The sequence below is a fragment of the Crinia signifera genome, chromosome 11, assembly GCF_055691185.1.
Source record: "Crinia signifera chromosome 11, ASM5569118v1, whole genome shotgun sequence".
NCBI classification, from domain to species: domain Eukaryota; kingdom Metazoa; phylum Chordata; class Amphibia; order Anura; family Myobatrachidae; genus Crinia; species Crinia signifera.
Genome location: NC_139227.1, coordinates 80,177,049 through 80,202,627, shown reverse-complemented (window position 1 = coordinate 80,202,627; position 25,579 = coordinate 80,177,049).

The window sequence follows — 25,579 nt, the reverse complement described above, 5'->3', positions numbered from 1 at the left end:
GCAATAACTTCCTATCTTTGTTTTAGGTGACTCAGGATATGGGTGTGTTTCCTGGCTCATGACACCTTTGCGCTCCCCAGAGGGCCCTGCACAGCACCGGTATAATGAATCCCATATTGCAACCCGCAATGTGGTGGAGTGTACGTTTGGAGTATTGAAAAGTAGATTCCGGTGTTTGGACCGGTCATCGGGTATGCTGCTTTACCACCCAGCAAAAGTAGTGATGATCGTCCAGGCTTGCTGCATGTTACACAACATAGCCCTGTCCCAACCAGCCTATGTGGAGGAGGAACATGCAGCAGTCGTGCAGGAAGCCCAACCTACCATTTCTCGGGTTTTGAGTGGTACGCAGATGGGGAATTTGGTGCGTACAGAGATCATCAGGCGCTACTTTTCTGGTAAGCATATGTGCCCTGTATTTCAACATGTACCTTTGCTGTAAGTGTACTCACAAACAATAGATTTAGCAAAACCATCTGTTTCCACCCACATTTAGACTAATACACAGAGCCCAACTGATGCAGCTGGTGGTGCTGACCTATCCCTTGCTGTAATCAACCTTGTAAGTACATTTGCAACATGTATGAATGAATTTTGCAGTAAAACATGGCTCACCTGGTGTTGTGGAACTACACGTCCCAGCATGCCTTGACACACTGTAACCATTACAGTCCAAAAAATGAGTGCCAGAGCTTGCTGGAATATGTAGTTCCACAACCTTTGATGGGCCAGGAGTTACACAACACTATTTTTCAGCAATCCCATACCCATATACCATTACACTATGTCATAATTCACACAACAATTGATTTAAAAATAATACACAGACCAAATAGTATGCATTTAGACATTTTTACTGCAGTATAGTATGTCATAAACAACCGGCATTTTTGTGACTCAAACATTCGTACTGTCGGGGGATGTAACAAGATCAATTGCATAGTAGATGCAAATAAACAATGTAAAAAAGAAAGAAATTATTTTTTGGCACCATCAGCCCACGCAAAACCACCTTTTGAACCTGCGCCCAGGCCACCCCGGGTCCTAATACTCCAACGGGGTGGGGAAGTGGGCGAGCCACTTACTGGGGTGCTAGATACACTACTAAGTGTAGATGCTAGTGCACCTATGACATTGACCTCCATTTGCTGTATTTGTGCCTGCATACCTATTAAGGCATTGGTCTGCACTGTACACGATTGGCTAAGTGCAGCTATACTTTGCGCAAGGCTGCCAATATGGCTATTCTGTTCCCTTACAGCAGAAGTAAAATCTGCAAAACGGGTGTCAATGCTATTAGCCATGCGCACATGAGTACCTACACCAACCCGTACACTCCTTGAAATGTTTCTTAATTGCAGAAAAGTGTGACGCATGTACCCCTGGATGTTGCCTATTTGCAGGCTTTGGGAGGCCATAAACTCAATTTGTTTCTCCTTGAAATTTAACAAGGAGTTAGCTACTTGTGCAGCAGAAGCTGCTGTATGGGGTGTCTTTGTGGGTGGGGGTGGGTTGGGAGTCACCCCACTTGGTGGAAGATCACTCTGTGATGACGTCTGTATTTCCTCCTCAGCCGCAAAGGTCTCCACGGGTTCTAGAATGATGTCCATTTTGCCCATCATCATATCAGAGGATTCTGTTGGTTGTGTTCCTAGTTGTACAGTACCTGTGGATACAGATGAAGAGGTAAGTACTGATGCATATATAGGCCATTCTCTCTTCAGTACTGTTTTTGAAAGGGCTTGAGATGCTGAACGCACATACCTAGGGGTATTATGTACTTACACATGTACCCCGATACTGCATGTAACATTGACATTAATAATAAGTGAGATGGCTAGGTCAGATTACATTCATTTCCGTTGCAATGTAGCAGCAGGAGATGAATGTAGTGTGAGATATTGTTGATGTGACATGAGTGTGTGTACTGTATGTGTAATGGCCTGTTTTTTGTTCCTTTACCTGCTTCCACAGATTCTGCTCCAACTGGCCTTCTTTTCTGTGATGCGTGAGCACTTCGGGAAGGACAATCTATGAAAGAAAAGATGGGCAGCCATTATCTACCTTGCAATGGATAAGCATTTATGCCAAATATGCATTGAAATGACATTACTGGACAAAACTTCCTTTTGGTTAAGGACTACATTATTTAGTCCCCACATTATTTGACATATGTTTTACACCTGAAATTTGCTTAAATTATTAATAAACTATTTGACACATTACAACTGGTGCAAAATCTGTGGTATGTAGGCGTGGCAGCTAAACCACCAGTACACCAATGTTTTTGGGCCACATACATGTTAAGCTGCTAGAAAGAATGTTAAAGTGTTGATCAATATCAGCAGTTGTGGAACTACAAGGCCCAGCATTATGACCAATTTGAAAGTAGGAGCAGGCAATTTTTTTTGTCTGACCTTGCTGGGCTATGTAGTTCCACAGCAGCACTTTACTTAGCATAACAATACAAGCGAACATTACAGTTTAAAAACATTGCCATGTATGTTTAAGATTGCATGTGGTCACACTTACCAGCTCTGGGTGGCGTCGCCGATCTATCGGTATCCGCGACGTGCATGCCAGGCAGGACCTCAGGGGGTATGATTCGTTTTAGCTTGACCTCATAGGACGTGTAGCAGACAGTGGTTGGGCTTTCTCCGCCAGTCTTGGTGGCCTCCTCCAACTCCATGGCCATTTTACTTTTGAGGTGTCTTTTTATGTCGTTGAACCTCTTCTTGACGTTTCTGACCAGGCGCTTGTGCTGACTTACAGCGTTCACTGCCTATGTGATGTCCTTCCACATAGCCCTTTTGCGCTGTGCAGTGGTCTTGTGGTGACTTTTCCCCAGTAACCGGTCAAACAGGGGTATGATAGCCCGGACAAGCGCAGCATTCTCCTCGTAGGAGAATCTAACCTTTCTGCCACTTTTTGTGCGGCCAGCTTCAACCTCCTCCTCCTCCTCCTCAATTTCTACTCCAGCCATGTACCCCTCCTCCTCCATACCAGTGTCTTCCTCCTCCTCCTCTTCACGTCCATCTTCCTCCACCTCTGACATGTGGCCCTCCTGCAGCTGCTCTGGGGTATGGAATAGGTCCTGGGTATAGGATGGGGATGCCAGCGGATCCTCCACCTCCTCCTGCTGGGGCTGGTCCGCCAGGGCCTGGTCTGGGGCTGGCCTTGCTGTGGCCATGCTGCCTGCCACACTGCTGCCACTCCCTGTAATGGAGGACGACCTCAGCAGTCCTCTGCTGCCTCTCCCACTGGCTCCTCTTGGCTGGCTGCTGCCACTGCTCCCTCTGCCACTTCTCCCTCTGCCACTGCTCCCTCTGCCACCAACACTTCTTCCTCTGCTCACACTGCCACTGCTCCTCTCCATGCTGCTTACTTCCTATCAAAGAGTGAAATGGCGCCAGTGCCCCTTTATATAGGGGGTGTGATGCATAATGGAGGGGACTGAGGTGGGCCAATAGGTTAGGGGGTTCTTAGTCATGAGGAGACAGTCTTGTAAATCGCACTCCGGTTGGTCCAAAACTCGCACATGACCGGCGGAAGAAATCGCACTTTTGTGTGTCATAAAATCACACCACTTCGCCGCAAATCACACTACATCGCACTTTTCAGCCTCCAAAGCGCATCCCATTAAATATGCGTTTTATTACAAAAAAATGCGATTTCAGAAAGTGCGAAGAGCGGCGATGTGGAGCAAGATAAAAAAATGCGCTTTTATCTCATCCCATAGAATGTCACCCTACGTCTCTCACTAGGATGTCTCTCTCCAACTGGGGAAGGCTACTCCCCAGTTGGGGAGAGATGACCTAGTGAAAGACATTGTTTCCGGTTGTTTTTCTGAGGATAAATCATTACATCATTTCCTTCAGTTATTTTCGGATAGCACACTACTGTCCCCAGTAGTAGTTCTTAATCTTTTAATGGTTTCTTATTGATATGCGATAGAATGCGCATCAGTCACTGCACTAATTATTGTACTATACATGATATTCTGAATCTCCACTAAAATGAAATAGGAGACATCTTTATACCAGATACATCTGGACACACACAATTGGTTCCTTGAAGACATATACATTGTTCCCCTGATGAAGTCTTGTTTGACGAAACATGTTGGAAATTGTATCATGTGTTTCCTATGACAACTTGAAAATAAATAAACAAGTTCTGGATGAACATACGTTGTTTGCTTCATTTAACATTGGATCACCATATTTATGGACATTATCTGTATAAATTAGGTGCCATACCCCAAGTGGGTGTATAATACATATATATATATATATATATATATATATATACATATATACAGTCCAGATATCCGGTACTCCCCCAGCAGCTTCCAAATGAATTGCTCACCTGGTGCCTTCCTTACAAGACTTTGCAGCCCTCATGTACTCATTCAGGAATAGGCAGCACTCACGGGTTTCTCAGTGAAAAAAATGCAAACTTTATTGCATATCAGAGATCCGACATGTTTCGAGCCATCTGGCCCGTCCTCAGGGATCCCTGAGGACGGGCCAGATGGCTCGAAACATGTTGGATCTCTGATATGCAATAAAGTTTGCATTTTTTTCACTGAGAAACCCGTGAGTGCTGCCTATTCTTGAATGAGTATATATATATATATATATATATATATATATATATATATATATCACTACTATATCAAATATAACAATGCTATACATATATTTTGGTACTTGTGTATTTTCACAGCGCCCAAGTTTCTTACTTATGGCACCGTAGGAAAATCGCATTGCATCGCATCGGCCATTGTAATGGCCGTGCGATGCGATCAGATTTTTCTATGTCATTTATTCACTGCTCTCTTAGCCCCGGGGGATCGCATTGCATCGCACCTCGCATATATAGGGTGTACGATACCATTACATTACCTATACAATTCTATCATTGCGATTTCCCTATGCAGAATAGCCCACTAAGTTAATAGTTTAGTGGGCGCCGTGATAATACACAAGTATCTATATTATATGTGTGTGTGTGTGTGTGTGTGTGTGTGTGTGTGTGTGTGTGTGTGTGTAAATACATACATCTCACTACATTATCATATGTGGCAATGCTATACATACGATATATATATGTATATATATATATATATATACACACTTAACATCGGCACTCACCTTTCCTAATTTTGGGGTGCCCTATGGCTTGTGACCACATTGTTTAAACAGACATTGTAGGGGCTCTGCACACACTAAATTAACTGATAATAAACAGTGGAGATTTGGTTCATGAATTGATCAATGCATTCAAGCCTGCAGCCCCCTTCACGGGACCCCACTTTTCTGCAGGTCCTAACACTATCGCTGAAAATGGCTACAATACACATAGCTATCACATCAATGTTTGATTCCAGGCATGCTATCTGGTCTGAAGCTCACAGCACACTTTGCTTTTATAGGTGAGCAGCTACCAACACACCTGTCACTAATCATCTAGGGAAATGGTTAACATAAGCTATGGAATCTTAGTTAAAGCAGGGTGCATGAGAGAATGTGACCACAATAAGACTAATTAAAAAAATCAATCTAATAAACAATATATACACTTAACATCGGCACTCACCTTTCCTAGTTTTGGGATTCCATAGCTTATGTTAACCATTTCCCTAGATGATTAGTGACAGGTGTGTTGGTAGCTGCTCACCTATAAAAGCAAAGTGTGCTGTGAGCTTCAGACCAGATAGCATGCCTGGAATCAAACATTGATGTGATAGCTATGTGTATTGTAGCCATTTTTAGCGATAGTGTTAGGACCTGCAGAAAAGTGGGGTCCCGTGAAGGGGGCTGCAGGCTTAAATGCATTGATCAATTCATGAACCAAATCTCCACTGTTTATTATCAGTTAATTTAGTGTGTGCAGAGCCCCTACAATGTCTGTTTAAACAATGTGGTCACAAGCCATAGGGCACCCCAAAACTAAGAAAGGTGAGTGCCGATGTTAAGTGTATATATTGTTTATTAGATTGATTTTTTTAATTAGTCTTATTGTGGTCACATTCCCTCATGCACCCTGCTTTAACTAAGATTCCATAGCTTATGTTAACCATTTCCCTAGATGATTAGTGACAGGTGTGTTGGTAGCTGCTCACCTATAAAAGCAAAGTGTGCTGTGAGCTTCAGACCAGATAGCATGCCTGGAATCAAACATTGATGTGATAGCTATATGTATTGTAGCCATTTTCAGCGATAGTGTTAGGACCTGCAGAAAAGTGGGGTCCCGTGAAGGGGGCTGCAGGCTTAAATGCATTGATCAATTCATGAACCAAATCTCCACTGTTTATTATCAGTTAATTTAGTGTGTGCAGAGCCCCTATAATGTCTGTTTAAACAATGTGGTCACAAGCCATAGGGCACCCCAAAACTAGGAAAGGTGAGTGCCGATGTTAAGTGTATATATTGTTTATTAGATTAATTTTTTTAATTAGTCTTATTGTGGTCACATTCTCTCATGCACCCTGCTTTAACTAAGATTCCATAGCTTATGTTAACCATTTCCCTAGATGATTAGTGACAGGTGTGTTAGTAGCTGCTCACCTATAAAAGCAAAGTGTGCTGTGAGCTTCAGACCAGATAGCATGCCTGGAATCAAACATTGATGTGATAGCTATGTGTATTGTAGCCATTTTCAGCAATAGTGTTAGGACCTGCAGAAAAATGGGGTCCCGTGAAGGGGGCTGCAGGCTTAAATGCATTGATCAATTCATGAACCAAATCTCCACTGTTTATTATCAGTTAATTTAGTGTGTGCAGAGCCCCTACAATGTCTATATATATATATATATATATATATATATATATATATATATATATATATATATATATATATTATTTATTTATTTATTTATTTATTTATTTATTTATTATTTATATATATATATATGGTATGTATTACATATAATATGTCTCATTACTATATCATATATAACAATCATAGAAATGCGGTGAGGTAAATGGCTCAAGAGTCCCTGGCAAGTACCAGAGCCAGATATGCACACAATATATGAGCCATGGGGTACATACCAGCATTATACACAGGTGCAGCAGTGTGTACTGCTGGAGATTCACTGAGTTTTGACAAGAGATGTGAAGAAAAGGTAGCCAGGTGAGGCACTGTCTCACCTGCCATAGACTTTTTACTCCAGCGTTTTGACTATAAAAATGATTAGAATAATAAAAATAAGATTTTTTTTTATAAATTATTTGTATTTTTATCATACTTTATCAATTCAAAACGCCGGCATATGCGCTAGTATGACAGGAAAGGCTGTGCCTCACCCCACCGCACACCACTGATATTAACAATGCTAATTAATATATATATATATATATACACATACATACATACATACATACATACATACATACATACATACATATAGATACATTTACATACATCCATACACACTATATATATCACTACATTCTTAGTATTAATTGTGAAGCAATATATTGTACTAATTCGCAATTTTGTAAACAAAAAAATACGTGAAAATAAAAATTGCCTCAAAGACAGACACATTAATGGTCAGGAAACATTCATCACATACTACTATAACTAACTACAATTACAAAGCAATAAAACTTATACGGGAGCATAACATTTTTACTGCACACTAATTGATGTTCAATAGTAATAGACATACAATGTAACTGACATACAATGATTATTGTAAGGAACATTTTTATATAAACTAAGTGATTATTTCCCCTTTAAAGTCAGATTAAACAAATGATTGTGAGAATTATTTTCTGAAACATTTACGAGCACCTACCAGTGTCTGTGTCCCAGGAGCAACTGTGGAGACTGGGTGAAAACAGGTTCATCAACATTTACCTAATATAATTAGGAAGTCTAAAGCCAGTACTCACAATGTATCTAAAGACACGTAGATGAGGAAGACGGATATAGCACTTCAATTACCATATGACTTTTGTTTAAAAGCAAAGAACGAATAATTTATTGTCAATTGGCCATTGAGCCATTCAGAGCACAAATAATTTTAAAATACTTTTTCGGTTTGATTATTTGCATTTATAATGATTATAATCATATATTGTTGCAGCATGTATAGTATTAAGGTGCGTACACACGGGGCGATATATCGCTCGGCGATATATCGCTCAGTGTCCAGTTTTCATCACCTCTGCCGGGGGAGCCGCAGGAGCTTCAGCGATTATAAGGGGGCTAAAAACAGGAGCGCGCACCCGGCGATTTATCGCCGGTGCACACTCCAAGCGACCATATTGCCAGCGATTTTTGCCCATGTTTAGTTTACACAGCTTTGTAGTATCACAACATGGGCTTCTGATTCATAGGTGGACGCTGTATCGATGTTTGCGTAATTGAGAGGTTATATTGCTTCTGCGCATGTGTGAAAAGTCTAGTAAAGCCTTACTTAGCATGTGCCAACCAAAGTGTGTGAGGATGTTTGTATCTGAGTACAACATCGCTGTTGGTAGCGATCCATTGGTAGTTCAGGATGGAGAATTGGAGGTCTGGCTATGGGCATATTATTGCTATGTTTGAGGATGTGGCTGAGATCTCCTTTGGTATTTTTTAATGTAATTTACAAGGGACACCCTGCACGAGGCAGGGGCTGCTGGGGGAGTTTATGTTGCAACCGAATCAGATCAGATCAGATCCGTCAGCACATTTTAAAGCGAGCTTCGCAGGGCATGCCAAGTCTGTTGCATGGTAGTACACAAGGCAAATGTTTAATCGCTCGGATATCAGAATCTGCGACTGATCTACGTCCCCCTCTGAATCAGGCCCTTTGGGAGGAATAGCAAATTCACAATGCTACAAAACCCTTTTTTTCCTGCACTGTTCCCTACCTCTGGAACACCCCTCCCAAATGCCCAATCAGACTCATCGCCAACCTTTCAGCCATTATATATTTCCGTAAGATCTATCTCATCACTCCATCTTACCAATCTTCTCACTGGCCAACGTCTGCCAACGTCCTCATCTCTAATAAACTCATTCTGTCTGTTTCTCATCCACCAGATAACAACCTCTATTGGCCAGGACACTCCCTATCTCTACTCTTACTAGGTCAGTTTCAAAACTGTAATTATGTGTTCATTAAAATACTGTAAGTTCTAATCTTATCTAAATTATTTTGTACTTATGCAATCTGTTTTACCCAGTTCTGTGGTGCAATGGAATCCTAGTGGAAACATATAAACAAATTGAAACAATAATAGTCTTTATATCGGGTGTGTAAAGAAGTGAGGGGACTAGTGTACAAATATTTTGCATGGGCTCCCTCACACCTGAAACATGGTGTTGGCATTTGCATACAAGCAGAGGTGCTGCCGCAGCGAGAGCCTATACTATTGTATGTGTACAGTATGGTATTCAAATAGGTCACCAAATATAAGGTAACGGAAGATGCCTCATCAGACCTTGCTGTGGGTCTATAAGGTAACGGCAGATGCCTGATCAGACCTTGCTGTGGGTCTTGGGTGGACGCCTGAGCATTGGGGAGTCTCCCTTGTCTGTCACTGCTCTTAGAGCAACAGATAATAGATACTGTGCACATATGCACCACATCTATTCAGGGAGACAGAAGGACTGGGGACATAGCCAGCAGCTCACACAGTGACAGCCATGCCCTCCCCCCCTCACACACACAGCGATGAAAACCGAATCTATGTCACAGTTTTTAGTGGGTTTCAAATTCCTTTGATGGTCTGATCAGATTTAGATTAGCGTCCCTTCCCACTTAAGGGGGTATTCAATTAAGTCCGATAAAAACCCAGACTTTAGTATTCAATTGCAGGTGTTTTTGTCCTTTTTTTTTCACCGAGAACACGTGGATCGACGAGAAATTCACTGATCCACTTGTTTTCCAACTGTGCCATTTTTTGACCAGTCAAAGAAATGATGCTTTGATTGAATAGGTTGTATCTAAATTCGACCTAAAAAAATGCAAAAAGTGCCATTCTTTTGAGCTACTCAAAAACTGTACTTAATTGAATACCCCCCTTAGTGTCTATGAGTAAAACATGTTTATCAGAATATTAAAAACTTTGTGGAAACCATGAAAGCCACTAATTGCAAGCACAATATCACATCCCAAGAGAGTACACTTTAGTTGTGGTCAGGAAAATTATAGGTTGCATAGTTGTTTTTAAATACAAGAGAAAACAAAAGTATCTTTCAATGCGCAAAAAAGCAAAGCAACCTATCCTCTGTGATGTAAGGATCTCTGCCACTGCTCAAAATATACCTCATAGCAGTGGCGTAACTATAGAGGGTGCAGGGGATGCAATTGCTATGGGGCCCGGGGCCCCAGCAAGCTATCCCCTGCACCCCCTTAATCTCTTTTTTCTGTTTTTATTTCCTTATTAAGTACTGCAACGCAGGCATTGGCCGCGCTGCCAAACTTGTACCCAGTTCAGTGGAGCCCGGGCCAGGAGCAGCACAGCCTGGAACTGCCCGGGGAGCAGTGGATTGGAGCCCAGCGCTGTCCAGGAAACAGTGGAGCCCAGCATTGCCCAGGGAGTAGCGGAGCCTGTTGCTGCCCAGGGTGCAGTGTAGCTCAGTGCCGCCGCCCGGGGATCAGAGGAGCCCATCGCCGCACTGGGATCAGTGTGGAACACGGCGCTGGCCAGTAGAAGTAAAGGAAGTTGTCGCAGTAAAGGCTGCGCACCCGGGGAGCAGTAGAGCTGCCTAACGGATGAGAGCAGGGGACTTCAGCCCGGCACAGAAGAGCAGGCGGTCAGAGCAGAGAAGCCCAGCACCAGTGAAAGAAGCTGGTGAGTGCATTTGGGGGCCTGCCACTGCCAGGCAGAAGCCAGTCAGACCCTTTCAAACCCTGTATCCTTTATCTCAACCCTCTTTCACTCCTCCTACCCCTCTGTCACACATCTCTATCTTTCTCTCTGCCACTTGTCTATTTCTCCTCTATCTCTCTTCTACCCACCTCTTTCCCCATGCTTCCCCTCTATCTAATTCCCCCCTATCTCTCTCTGACAGTAGGCCTTATTCTAGTTCACTCTTAGAGGGCCTTATTCTAGTTCACTCTTAGAGGCAAATTCCTTCTCAGATGGACAAAACCATGTGCACTGCAGGTGGGGCAGATATAACATGTGCAGAGAGAGTTAGATTTGGGTGGTTTTTTTCTTCAAAATAAGATCTATATTGCAGTGTAAAAAAAAAGCAGCCAGTATTTTCCCTGCACAGAAACAAAATAACTCACCCAAATCTAATTCGGTCTGCACCTGTTACATCTGTCCCCCTGCAGTGCACGTGGTTTTGTCCATCTGAGAAGAACTAGAATAAAGCCCAGTATCACCCTTTTTTTCGGTACTTGTTTCCTAGCACGGCCACACCGATTTGTATCGGGGTGATCGTGTCGGAAAAATCGCGTCGGTCGCATCGCATGCGACCAAATCGCATGCGATGCGACCGACGCGATCGACCCGATTTTCACATTGAATCAAATGTGAATAGGGCCCCTGGGACCCTATTTTACATTGGATTCAATGTAAAGTATTCCCCAGACCCCCAATTTTACCCCCTCAACGGCACCCCACGATTGCCGCCAACCCAAAGCGTGGCGAGCGCAGCGAGCCCGCGAGGGGCGGCGGTGCACGTTCTCCGACCTTTTCATTCCCCTACTATCCACGTCGGCGTGGAGTTGAGAATATAAAGTGTGGCGAGCGCAGCAAGCCACCGAGCCCGAAGCGTGGCGAGCGCACGCGTATAACTTCACAGGTATAACTTCACAGGTATGCGCTCGCCACAATTTATATTCTCAACTCCACGCCGACGTGGATAGTAGGGGTATGAAAAGGTCGGAGGACGCGCACTGCGGCCCTTTGCTGGCTCGCTGCGCTCGCCCTCTTCGGGTTGGCGTCAATCGTGGGGTGCCGCTCACAATAGGGTTGCGTAACTTTTTAAACATGACGGGGCCATATACAATGTGAAATGGGTCATATTGGCCCATTTCACATTGTTTCCTATGTAAAATGGACTTAATCAAGTCCATCTCATCTTGTGCCATTATAATGGCACAAGACCGACGCGATGCTCCCGATTTCAATGTTAAAAATATTTTAACATTGAAGCCTATGGCAAAATTGCGTCCATCGCGTCGGTCGCGTCGGGGGCCATGTTAATGCACGACGCGATGCCCCCGATTTTGCCTTTGCCGGCAAAATGGACCTGATTTTAAAGGAAATCGGGTCCATCGCGTCCATCGTGTACCTTAACTTTAAGGTACACGATGAACGCGATTGTGGCTGTGCTAGGAAACAAGTACCTTTTTTTCTACCCCCTATCTCTAAACTGGGCTCTTTTTCTCTCCCCCTGATACCTTCTCTCTCTCCCCCCCCACCCTCTCTCCACCTTTCTCATTGTAGTGACAAGTGTAGGTGGGGTTGGGGGGCCCTTTCAGGATTTTGCTATGGGGCCCACAATACTGTAGTTACTGCCTCATAGACAAAAAACAAACAAACAGAAGTAACAGGTGTAATGGTGCTTTGGGATAATAAAAATACAAATAGAGTACTGTGTTCAGTTCTGGAGGCCATATCTTCAGAAGGATATAAATACATTAGAGACTGTACAAAGAAGGGCAACTAAAATAGTACATGGCCTACATCACAAAACTTACCTGGAGAGACTAAAAGGTCTTAACAAGCAGGGCTGGATAAAGGGCTGGTGGTGGCCCAGGAAAAATGTATTTGTGGGGCCCCCACAAGTAAAATTGTTGCCAAAAAAAAACCTTAATCCTGTGTGACATACACACACACACACACTGACCCAGAGCATCAGGCAGCTGAAGGTCAGTGTCTCACGGTCCGCTGAAGTGTAATCATGCGAGACGGTGCCCCTGGACAGCCCACCCCTGCTGCTACATGAATGACTGTAGATGGAGGAGCTCCTTGGTGGCCACTGCTCATGAACAGCTGAGCATCCGGAAGACATTAAAACATTAGTGTGTGTGTGTGTGGGGCCCCTGTCACCGCTCCCTTAATCCAGCCATGTTAATATACACATGTATATATACACATGTCCACACTTGTCGGCACTCTGATACTACAACTGCTCCGGTGCCACTTCAATATCAATGCAATAATCCAATGGAAAAAGCACTCTGGAGACTTGTAAAGGCAAAAAAGAAACGTCTGTATTGAGGAAACTTTAACGTTTTCAGGACCTCAGTCCCGTCATCAGAAAATCCTACAGCACAGATTCAGACAAACACCCCCCTACATATACCCCTGTACTCACCATACCACGGAGTCACTGCACGCTGCCTCCATGGCGCTGGAAACCTACAGACGGCGCACTTCCGGTATTCGCAGCAGCGGTACCATGGTAACCGCAATGCTTGCGCTCCACCAGGACCACGCAGCGTTCCAAGAGCTGCGCATGTCATCTAGGGTGCCTGGCATACCTGGATCTAACGTAGCAGGTTCTTATGGTATGGTTGTGCACACTGAAAAACAAAAGGCATAATATCAAAAACAATATCAAACCTAACATACAAAATACCGCCTAACATGTATATATACAAACACCAATAACGCTTTATTCATGTAAGAGAGTTCAAATTAATCTTGTCATTCAGGCCACCAGGTCTGGCGGTCCCTAAACGCAAGATCCACTGGGACTCTTTTATAATCAACTTTTTGACCCTATCCCCCCCACGCATAGATGGGGGGACGTGGTCGATCATAAAGTACCTCAATTCATTCAAAGTATGACCTGCAGCCTTGAAATGTCGGGGCACTGGCTGATCCACTACCTTATCCCTAAGAGTAAGGCTGATAGAAGATCGGTGGGCAGCCATCCTCTCTTTGAATTTTCTAGAGGTTTGGCCCACGTACCACGCACGGGCAGGTCACAACATATACCACATATGAAGAATTGCATGATAAAACATGCCTAATGTCATATGTGCGGTCACAGTGGGGGTGGGAAAAGGACTTACATGCGATCATGAAGGAGCAGGTTATACAGTTACTACACTTGTAGCACCCTGCAGGTTTGACGAACATGTTGGCCATCGACCGAGGGACTTCAGTGACATCAGCGTGTACAAGGCGGTCTCTTAAATTTCTGCCCCGTCTATAAGATAGTAGGGGTTTTGACTGGGCTATTGCAGACAGATCCCTGTCGGTACTCACAATGGGCCACAGGGCATTAACAGCCCGGCCCACAATAGGACTGAAAACTGAGAAGTCACTGACAAACGGTATCCTGTCTGTCATAGGCTTCGGGACAGGTGTCATAAGCTGATCTCTCGACATACCTAGGACTTTAATTTTTTGCTGCTCAAGCACCTCAGGGTCATACCCCCTTGTGCTAAACTTGGCCACCATTTTATCTAATTCCTCGGGCACTTTGTCAGGAAGACTGGTGATACGTGCTGCTCGCACCATCTGTGACAGTGGGAGCCCCTTCTTAAGGGCCGGGGGGTGATGGCTAGTCGCCCGGAGCAACGTATTACGGTCTTTACTCTTAGAGTAGACCCCAGTGATGAAACGACCCTCATTCAAACACACTGCCACATCCAGGAAATTGGCGTAGGCCAAGTCACAAGTGTATGTAAACTTAATTGGAGAGTCCATAGCATAACCCTGTCCATCAGAGCTACAAAAGAGTCCCTCCCCCCAGTCCACAATAAAAAAATGCCATCTATGTATCTCGTATATAACGAGATACATTGAGCCACCTCAGGGTCTGAAAAAAATATTTCCTGCTCTGTCTGGAACATATAAACATTAGCATACGTGGGTGCTACCGATGATCCCATGGCGCACCCACGTAGCTGCAAATAAAAGAGACCGTCAAACAAAAAATAATTCCTACATAGTGTAAGTTCCAATAATGTAAGGAACAATTGATGATTGCAGATCAATGGATCCATATGTTCCTCCAGGAACCGTTGCATCGCCCTAAGCCCACCCTCATGTGGGATTGAGGTATACAAACTTTTAATGTCCAGGCAGCACATCAAAGTGCCTTCCTGGACAATATCACATTGGTCCAGCAGTTGTAAAAAGGATGTTGTGTCCTTCAGAAAAGACTTATAACAGGATAAGAATGGTTGGGCCAGACTGTCCAGCAAACGGGATGTAGGCTGTAAGAGAGAACCCCGGGCAGAGATGATGGGTCTACCCGGGGGTCTATTAGCGTCTTTATGGAGTTTCGGGAGGGTATAGATCAGTGGCACTACTGGGTGCCACGCATGTAGAGCCTCGACCACTTTGGCAGGTAATTGATGGTCATCACAAGCTTTCTTTAGAATGGAAATTAGCTCTTTTTGATACTTAGGCGTAGGGTCATCCTTGAGTTTACAATAGACCTCTCTGTAGTAGTAGTAGTAGTAGTACGTTTATTTATAAGGCGCCGCAAAGTGTCCGCAGCGCCGTACATAGCAAACAAAAAACAAATGACAAGGTAACGTACAGGGTGTGTTGAAAAATACAGTATAAATAGGGATATAGCTGGTAAAAATAAAATCAGCATCAGTTCAGAAGTAGGTGTCAAAATTGTCGAGGAGACTGAAGATGAAGTAGAGGAAGGGAAGAACAGGACAGGAGGACAGGTGAGGTAAAGAGGTAGGGTGAGTACGTGAGGCAGGAGGACCCTACTCATAAGAGTTAACATACTAAAAATAGGTGGGTGGACGAACGAAAAACAACAGGATAAGTAGGAACGGAGGGGAACAGAGGCAGGATAGGAGGATCAAAAGAGGTTAGGAGGAGGGATAGGCTAGTCGAAAAAAGTGGGTTTTGAGGGAGCGCTTGAAGGAGGTAAGGGAATCAGAAAGCCTGATGGGTGGCGGGAGGTTGTTCCAGTGCAGGGGGGCAGCGCGAGAGAAGTCTTGGACACGGGAGTGGGAGCAGGTGATTAGGTGAGAGGTCAGTCGGCGGTCAGCGATGGAGCGAAGAGGACGGGAGGGGGTGTGGACAGAGATCAGTGAAGAGAGGTAAGGAGCGGTGGAGGAGGAGAGAGCCTTGTAGGTGGTGGTGAGGAGTTTAAAGAGAACTCGGAAAGGAATGGGGAGCCAGTGAAGAGATAGACAGAGGGGGGAGGCGGAGGTAGAGCGGCGGGAGAGGAAGATGAACCTAGCAGCAGCATTAGGAATGGTTTGGAGAGGTGCGAGGCGGGTGAGAGGTAGCCCAGAGAGAAGGATGTTGCAGTAGTCAAGGCGGGAGATGACAAGAGAGTGAATGAGAATTTTGGTCGCGTCAGTGGAGAGGAATGGTCTGATGTCACGGATGGTCTCTGTCACTCAACTGGGTATAGATTTCATCTTTGTAGTCCTTAATATATACCGGAAGTGCGCCGTCTGTAGGTTTCCGGCGCCATGGAGGCAGCGTGCAGTGACTCCGTGGTATGGTGAGTACAGGGGTATATGTAGGGGGGTGTTTGTCTGAATCTGTGCTGTAGGATTTTCTGATAACGGGACTGAGGTCCTGAAAACGTTAAAGTTTCCTCAATACAGACGTTTCTTTTTTGCCTTTACAAGTCTCCAGAGTGCTTTTTCCATTGGATTATATATATATACTAGGTGATTCATCGCGCCCTACGGGCGCTCTTCACACCGTCGTAAGGGGCTGCGCCCCCTTAATTTGTGAACGTTTGTATATGAGAAATATGGTTAGAATTGTATGAAAGATGCCCTGTATTGCAACTTAGGTGTCCGCGAATCGCGGGAGGGGGGGTCGCGGAGGGTGCCGCGAATTGCAGGAGGGGGGGGTCGCGGGGGGTGCCGCGAATTGCAGGAGGGGGGTTTGTGGGGGGGTGGATGCTGCGAATCGCGGGAGGGGAGGGATTGCAGAGAATCGCGGGAGGGGGGTCGCGGGGTGGGTTGCCGCAAATCGCGGGAGGGGGGTTACGGGGGCGGGGGTTGCGGCGAATCATGGTAGGGGGGGTCGCAGGGGGTGTGCCGTGAATCACGGGAGGGGGGGTCACGGGGTGGGGTGCCGAGAATCGCGGGGGGGTGTGTGTGTGCCGTGAATCGCGGGAGTGGGGGTTGCGGGGGGTGGGGGGGGTGTGACGCGAATCGTCACAAGAAAAAATCAACACAGAAAGGTCAACACATGTAAATGTTGACATAAGTGTGGCACTTCATTGGTGTCCATGTCGACACATGAGAATGAATATGAAAACATTCAAAAAATGAAAAAAAAAAACTTCAAAAACTCATGTCAACCTTTTTCATTGTCGACCATAGCCATGTCAGTGTTTTCCATGTGCAATTTAATTCTGGAGCTGCCGCGAATCGCGGGGGGGTGCCGCGAATTGCGGGAGGGGGGGTCGCGGGGGTGGGTGCCGCGAATCGCGGGAGGGCGGGGTTCACAGGGGTTCCGGTGGGGGGTTGCCGCGAATTGCGGGAGGTGGGGGGTCACGGGGGGTGCCGCGAATCGCGGGAGGGGGGGTTGCGTGGGGGTGTGACGCAAATCGCCACAAGAAAAAATCAACACAGAAAGGTCAACACATGTAAATGTTGACATAAGTGTGCCACTTCATTGGTGTCCATGTTGACACATGACAATGAATATGAAAACATTCAAAAAATGAAATAAATCTTCAAAAACTCATGTCAACCTTTTTCATTGTCGACCATAGCCGTGCCAGTGTTTTGCATGTGCCATTTAATCCTGGGGCTGCCGCGAATCGCGGGGGGTGCCGCGATTTGCGGGAGGGGGGGGGTTGCGGGGGGTGGGTGCCGCGAATCGCGGGAGAGCGAGGTTCATGGGGGGTTGCCGCGAATTGCGGGAGGGGGGGGGTCGCGGGGGGGTGCCGCGAATCGCCGGAGGGGGGGTTGCGGGGGGTGTGACGCGAATCGCCACAAGAAAAAAATCAACACAGAAAGGTCAACACATGTAAATGTTGACAAAAGTGTGCCACTTCATTGGTGTCCATGTCGACACATGACAATGAATATGAAAAAATTTAAAAAATTAAAAATAAATCTTCAAAAACTCATGTCAACCTTTTTCATTGTCGACCATAGCCATGGCAGTGTTTTGCATGTGCCATTTAATCCTGGGGCTGCTGCGAATTGCGGGGGGGGGGAGGGGTGTGTGCCGCGAATCGCGGGAGGGGGGTCGCAGGGGGGGTGCCGCCAATCGTGCAAGGGGGGGTCGCGGGGGGGTTCTTTTTGCCGCGAATCGCGGGAGGGAGGTCGCGGGGGGGGGGTTTTCCGCGAATCGGGGGGGGTGTCACGGGGGAGGGTTTGCCGCGATTCGCGGGAGGGGGGGGTCGCGGGGTGGTGGTTATGCCGCGAATTGCGGGAGGGGTTGTGGGGGGGTTCCTTTTGCAGCGAATCGCGGGAGGGGGGGTCGCGGGGGTGTTTTTGCTGCGAATCGCGGTAGGGGGGGTCGCGGGGGAGCGGGTGTTTCCGGTGGGGGGTTGCCGCGAATTGCGGGAGGGGGGGGTCGCAGGGGGGGTGCCGCGAATCGCCGGAGGGGGGGTTGCGGGGGGTGTGACGCGAATCGCCACAAGAAAAAAATCAACACAGAAAGGTCAACACATGTAAATGTTGACAAAAGTGTGCCACTTCATTGGTGTCCATGTCGACACATGACAATGAATATGAAAAAATTTAAAAAATTAAAAATAAATCTTCAAAAACTCATGTCAACCTTTTTCATTGTCGACCATAGCCATGGCAGTGTTTTGCATGTGCCATTTAATCCTGGGGCTGCTGCGAATTGCGGGGGGGGGAGGGGTGTGTGCCGCGAATCGCGGGAGGGGGGTCGCAGGGGGGGTGCCGCCAATCGTGCAAGGGGGGGTCGCGGGGGGGTTCTTTTTGCCGCGAATCGCAGGAGGGAGGTCGCGGGGGGGGGGGTGTTTTTTCCGCAAATCGGGGGGGGGGGTGTCACGGGGGAGGGTTTGCCGCGATTCGCGGGAGGGGGGGGTCGCGGGGTGGTGGTTATGCCGCGAATTGCGGGAGGGGTTGTGGGGGGGTTCTTTTTGCAGCGAATCGCGGGAGGGGGGGTCGCGGGGGTGTTTTTGCTGCAAATCGCGGTAGGGGGGTCGCGGGGGAGCGGGTGTTTTTGCCGCGAATCGCGGGAGGGGCGCGCGGGGGGGGAGGTTTTGCCGCAAATCGCGGGAGGGGGCGCTCACCTGGTGGCTGTGGAATAGCAGTGCTGGGCAACATGGGAAGGCAGTGGGTGTCTGGCACTGTCTGTGGGCTCACTGGGCTGGTTCTCTGTCACATACCTCCCAACATGACCCTCTCCAGGAGGGACACAATGCTCTGTTTCTAGACTTCCCCTTAATGTATGATTGCCATCACCTGTTTTAAACAGGTTAATTTCTCAGAAAGGTGTTCAGCACAGATGAAGGCAATCACACATTAAGAGGAAAGTCCAGGAACAGAGCGTTATAGACACAGACACCCACTTTGAGTGACAGATGTAGCCAAATATATAGGAGATATATATATATATATATATATATATATATATGTCCTTATTCAGATCTGATCGCAGTACAAATGTGTTCTCAAAATGGGGAAAACCATCTGCAATGCAGGTGGGGCAGATGTAACATGTGCACAGAGAGTTACATTTGGGTGGGGTGTGTTATAACTGAAATCTAAATTGCAGTATAAAAATATTGCAGCCAGTATTTACCTTGCACAGAAACAAAATAACTCATACAAAAAAACCTCTCTCTATACATGTTACATCTGCCCCACCTGCAGTGCACATGGTTTTGCCCATTTTGAGAACAAATTTGTACTGCGATCGGATCTGAAAATCGCACCACATCGCACTTTTTTTCATTGCATTTTTTTCCGCTAATTTGCATCTTTAATTAGATGTGAATTTGTGGCAAAACAGTGCGATATGGTGCATTTTTAGCCATGAAATTGTACGATTTTTAGTCCTGAAAATGTGTGAATTTGAGGACATGTGGAATTTTGTGTAAAAAAAGGTTGGTACTTATGTATTATCTGGGCTCCCATGTTAAATGCACCCCATTTTTTCATACCCCTACTATCCAACTACGTATGGAGTAGATTTTATATAGTGTGGCGAGCGCAGCGAGCCACCGTGCCCGAAGCGTGGTGAGCACAGCGAGCCCCACGAGGGGACGCGGTCTCATAAGAAAAACGGGAGTCCCGATATTACATAAGTACCAAAAGGTTATAAAGAAAATTGCATAACCAGCCCTGGGCTCATTGAGCTGGACCTGGTTCCAAAAATATGGGGGACTAAAAGTTTAGGGGTTCCCTGTATTTTGGGAACCATGCCCGGCCCTGGGGCTGGTTTTAAAAAAAATCAGCAGAGCCCTATTTAAATGGTTTTCTGAATTTTTAAAACCAGTCCCGGCTCCATGAGCCTGGGGCTGGTTATGCCCGTGGGGGGGGGGACCCCACACTGTTTTAAAAATTATTTATTTATTTTTACACACTGCAGCCTGCACGGATCTGACTGATCCATGCAGGCTATAACCAATACGAATTTGTATTTTAAAATCTGAATTTGTATTTAAAATATGAATTCGTATCAGAAAAAAATACGAATGAATACGCCATCGGATAATACGAATCAGTCAAGTACGACTGATTAGTAAATTATCCTCTGGAATACGAATGAACTACACCAGTCGTATTCATTTGTATTAAGAATCCGAATACGATTTTTTGTATTCGCAATCTTAGCAAATTTCCCCCGCAGGGCATTCCCATAGGCAAATTCCCCGGCCCGCCTCCCTACGGCCCACACCCGGACTTCTATGTGCGAGCACTGTGGGCGCTCACACACAGCGGCTGAACATGTGCATAAAATCTTTTGCGCATGTGCAGTTGCAAACAATCGCCCCCCCTCCCCCCCTCCCCGATTGATTTAGAATAACCCCTTAGTGTCAGTTAGCCAGATGCAGTCTGTGAGACTGCCGCACACAGGCATCCATTCACCTCTGCTGCTGTCTGCATAGTACCGCAGACAGCAGCGGAGGCTGTACACAGCCCCTGCCCAACCTTTGGACTGACCTCAGGGCGCTGTGGTCCGGAGCTTGGGGCTCCCTGATTGAAGGAAATGGGTCCCTGGGTCGGATGACCCGGGATACCCATTTACACAGCCCCTGACTCCGGGGAAGCCCTGTGTCTGACCCTGAACATTTGTCAGGTCGGACACCGGGTAACAGGACCCGGTTTATTTTATTTTTTTGCCCTTTTACACCAAGCCCCGGACTGGAGCGGCAATAATCTGGGTCGTGGCTCTAGTGTAAAAGGGGTATTAATCTTGCCATATATGATTAAATAGGAGACTGACACCTTCTTGTGTACTGGATACTTTGACTACCATTAATGTGAGAATTTGCATTGGACTTCACCGATACTGCTTTCACACTGCAAAGCCTCCTTCTTTAACCGGGTCAGAGCAAGTTTTACCCCTTTCACATTGCGGGCAGGATGTACTAAAGGGAAAATGCGGTAAAGCGGGGGTTTTACCGCAATTTCCTATTTACCATTACCCGTCCGCCCCGTTTTCGCCTGGCAGGTTATCACCACCCAGAGGGTGGCGATACCCTATAGAAGCCTATGGGCTTCTATCGCAACGACATCCGTGCGCGCCCCCTCCCGTCCTCCTGATCTCCTCCTCCCCCAGCAGGTGTCACAGCCGGGAGGACATCCTGCTGCAGGGGGGAGGAGGAGACGCAGGGGGACACTGGCAACCGCCGGGATGTGACGGAGACCCCCGCAGACCACATCACAGGTATCACGGGGGTCGCCCGCCACCGCAACCCGATGCTAGCCGCATATGTTAGTACATATGCGGCAGCATCGCGGCGGCTGTCAGTCGAAGGGCGGCGATGTATATTAATACATCCCGCCCTGCATGTTTTAAACGGTATATTACCGGTTAATTACCATTTTTGTACCTTTCACATTGAATCCGTTGCGAAAGGTACAAAAAAACGGTAATCCAGTAATATACCCCCCTCCCCTGGTACTTGGAGGATTCCACTGATCTACGAATGAGACAGGGTGGAAGTGGTCATCAATGACATCACAGACCCTGCCCATGCCTACGTTTTTCCTGATACACCCAGTAAATGTCCAGTTTCCACCCACAAACACCGGCTTCCTGTCTGTCAAAATGTGAGGGGATTCCATTTACATTCATACACATTTTCTGTTGTTATTCACCCTTACACATGTGCGATGGGAACATGCACAGTCCTTCGATATTTGAACGATTCAGGAATTCTGTAATTAGTTGTCAAGTCTGAGTCATGCCCTATGATTGACATTTTATTATCTTATTTCTGTCTATGGGTATGTGCTCACTCAGAAAAATGCTGACATACTAGTACGTAACTGGGTATAGATATATCTATTATTATTATTATTATCATCATCATTTGTTAAAGAAACAGGCAGAGCCAGAATAATAATTAGGCAGATGTACTATTGCTCCAGGCTTCCACGTTAAATAGTTCCTCCATCATAGCAGCATGATTGCCAGACACCCTTATGTCAGCTATTACAATATTTTTAGTGTTCCAACAAATTTGGGTACTCTTTACCTAGAAGGGCGCCCACGATTTTGATCGTGGGCATCGTAAGGAAAAAAAATCGCATCGGTCGCATCGCATGCGACCAAGAAATCGCATGCGATGCGACCGACGCGATGACCGCGATTTCCCATAGGGAACAATGTTAAATGTCCCAATTGACCCGATTTTCCATAGGGAACAATGTTAAATGGCCCAATTGACCCGATTTTCCATAGGGCACAATGTTAAATGGCCCACAGAGTCCAAATAGGCATCCTGAAGTGTGAAATGGCCCCCCCAATTGTTAACGCCACCCCACGATCAACGTCAACCCGAAGCGTGGCGAGCGCAGCGAGCCCACGAGGGGCGGCGGTACGCGCCCTACGACCTTTTCATACCCCCACTATCCACGTCGGCGTGGAGTTGAGAATAGAATAGTGTGGCGAGCGCAGCGAGGCGAGCGCAGCGAGGCGCGCGCAGCGAGCCCCGCGAGGGGACGTGTATACCTGTGAAGGTGTCCGCAGCCCCACGCGGGGCTCGCTGCGCTCGCCACGCTTCGGGCACGGTGGCTCGCTGCGCTCGCCACACTTTCTATTCTCAACTCCATGCCGACGTGGATAGTGGGGGTATGAAAAGGTCGTAGGACGCATACCGCCGCCCCTCGTGGGCTCGCTGCGCTCGCCACGCTTCGGGTTGACGTTGATCGTGGGGTGGCTTTAACAATTGGGGGGGCCATTTCACACTTCAGGGTGCCTATTTGGCCTCTGTGGGCCATTTAACATTGTTCCCTATAGAAAATCGGGTCAATTGGGACATTTAACATTGTTCCCTATGGAAAATCGGGTCAATTGGGACATTTAACATTGTTCCCTATGGCAAATCGCGGTCATCGCGTCGGTCGCATCGGATGCGATTTTTTAGTTCATGCGATGCCCGCGATGGGTGCCCTTCTAGGTAAAGAGTTCCCAAATTTGTACTTTTTTGCTATTTTTAGGTCTTTAGGGAGAAATTAGAGATGATAGTGCAGGGGGTTACAAAGCCCCATTACACTGACCACACCCACACAGCACTGGTCACAGCTCCTCACCTTCTCAGGCCCTGGAGACAAATAATTAAACACCAAATGTTCTAATCTATATATAATCATGGAATTACACATTAGTCAACAGTTGGGTGTGTACGATATAAGAGACACATACATTTTTTAAGAAACAATGTTAATTATCACATCAATATCTTAATGAATATAATATAATGAATCCACTTTTAGAATCCAGGAAAGAAAGAAACATTAAGCACACCAACAGGCATGGGTGTGGTACAGGGATCCCGACTGGCCGGACTCAGACAGCATGATGAGCGCAACTAAGCCCCTTGCGGGCTCGCTGCACTCCCATGCTGCCGGCACGGTGGCTCGCTACACTCGCCACCTATTCTATTCTCCCTCTATGGGGGTCGTGGACCCCCTCGAGGGAAAATAGAAGGTGGCTGTCGGGAACCCGGCTGTCGGTGTTTTGACAGTCGGGATCCCGACGTCGGATAAATGCCTGTTGGGATCCCGACTGTCGGGACCCCGTCCGGCACCCAACAGGCGTTATATGCAAATGTCATCATTGATTTACATTGTTTACTCGGTCATAAATAACATATTACATACAATTCAATGGATAATACATCAAGTCAAATTTTTTATTTGTCACATACAAGTCATACGTAGTGAAATGCTTGTACAACTGTATACAATATGTAGTGAAATGCTTATACAACTTGCCTACTTTACGTTAGAATAAGTAGATCGGCTGAGGAAGAGTGTAGATAGAGAGATTGTGTGTGGTATGTCTAGAAAGAAGGAAGGAAAGCCCTGGTACTATTGATGTCAGTATAATGTTAGTATGATTGGCTTGGCAAAAAATAAGCAATAAATAGAAATGTAATGCTTGTTCTGCCCAGCCAAGTACCACCAGTCTTAGGCCCTTATTCTGGTTCACTCGCAAAGGCAAATTCCTTCTCAAATGGACAAGACCATGTGCACTGCAGGTGGGGCAGATGTAACACGTGCAGAGAGAATTAGATTTGGGTGGGGTTTTAATTAAACATGATATTGTAGCATTTTCTCTACACATAAAAAAAAAATAACTCACCCGAATCTCTCTGCATGTGTTACATCTACCCCCCCCCCCCCCTGCAGTGCACATGGTTTTGTCCATTTGAGAAGGAATCTGCCTTTTAATGTCTACTCTAATGCTAGTAATAGACATTTCAGGTGGACAACAAGCTTTTGTCCTCCTGATTTCTCCAAACAAGTCTAATCAGTTTTTCTATTAAAGAAAAAGGGATGGTAATCGCACAGGAAAGGATAAATATGAGTCAAAAAGATTTTGCCCCTCAGTAGGTGTCTAAATGATTTAATTCTTCATGACAGATGAGGGTGTGCTACCACAGGACATCAAACAATTGCATATATGGTTTTGGACAGAAAGAAATGTCACGGTGTGGTGCACCGAATAAAGAATCAATTAAAATCTAACCTTTATTAAGTTGGTTAAAATTATAGCGAAATATAAAAGACACAAAACATAGATGACATACACATTCGTTAAAAAAGGATATAAATTATCCTTGCGACGTGGGGTCCCACACTCCTTATTTCCAATTCCCACTTATATTAAAGTACGTGTTCTGTCTAGTGAATACGTTGAATTACTTATATATATGCGGCGGGCAATGAACACACGTTATGAATTACCCCATTCATGGGGAGAAAGTTGGTACAACTTAAAAATAGGCTGTTTAGTGTAGATGTGCCAATTAATCTGAAGATATGGCTTGTATGGCGGCTTTGAGGATACAATCTCAAATGGCCAGTGTTTGGATAGGGGGGCACTGGTAACCGTTCTGAGTTGTCACTGATATGCTATTCTGCATTTTACTCGAATGATAGTGGTTATGCCAAAATTAATAATTAGGCAATGATGAACAGTGCTTGTGCTTAAAGATACCGGTAATCGCTCAGTGTGTAGTGTTCCCACATTTGAAAGGGCGTGTCGGTAAC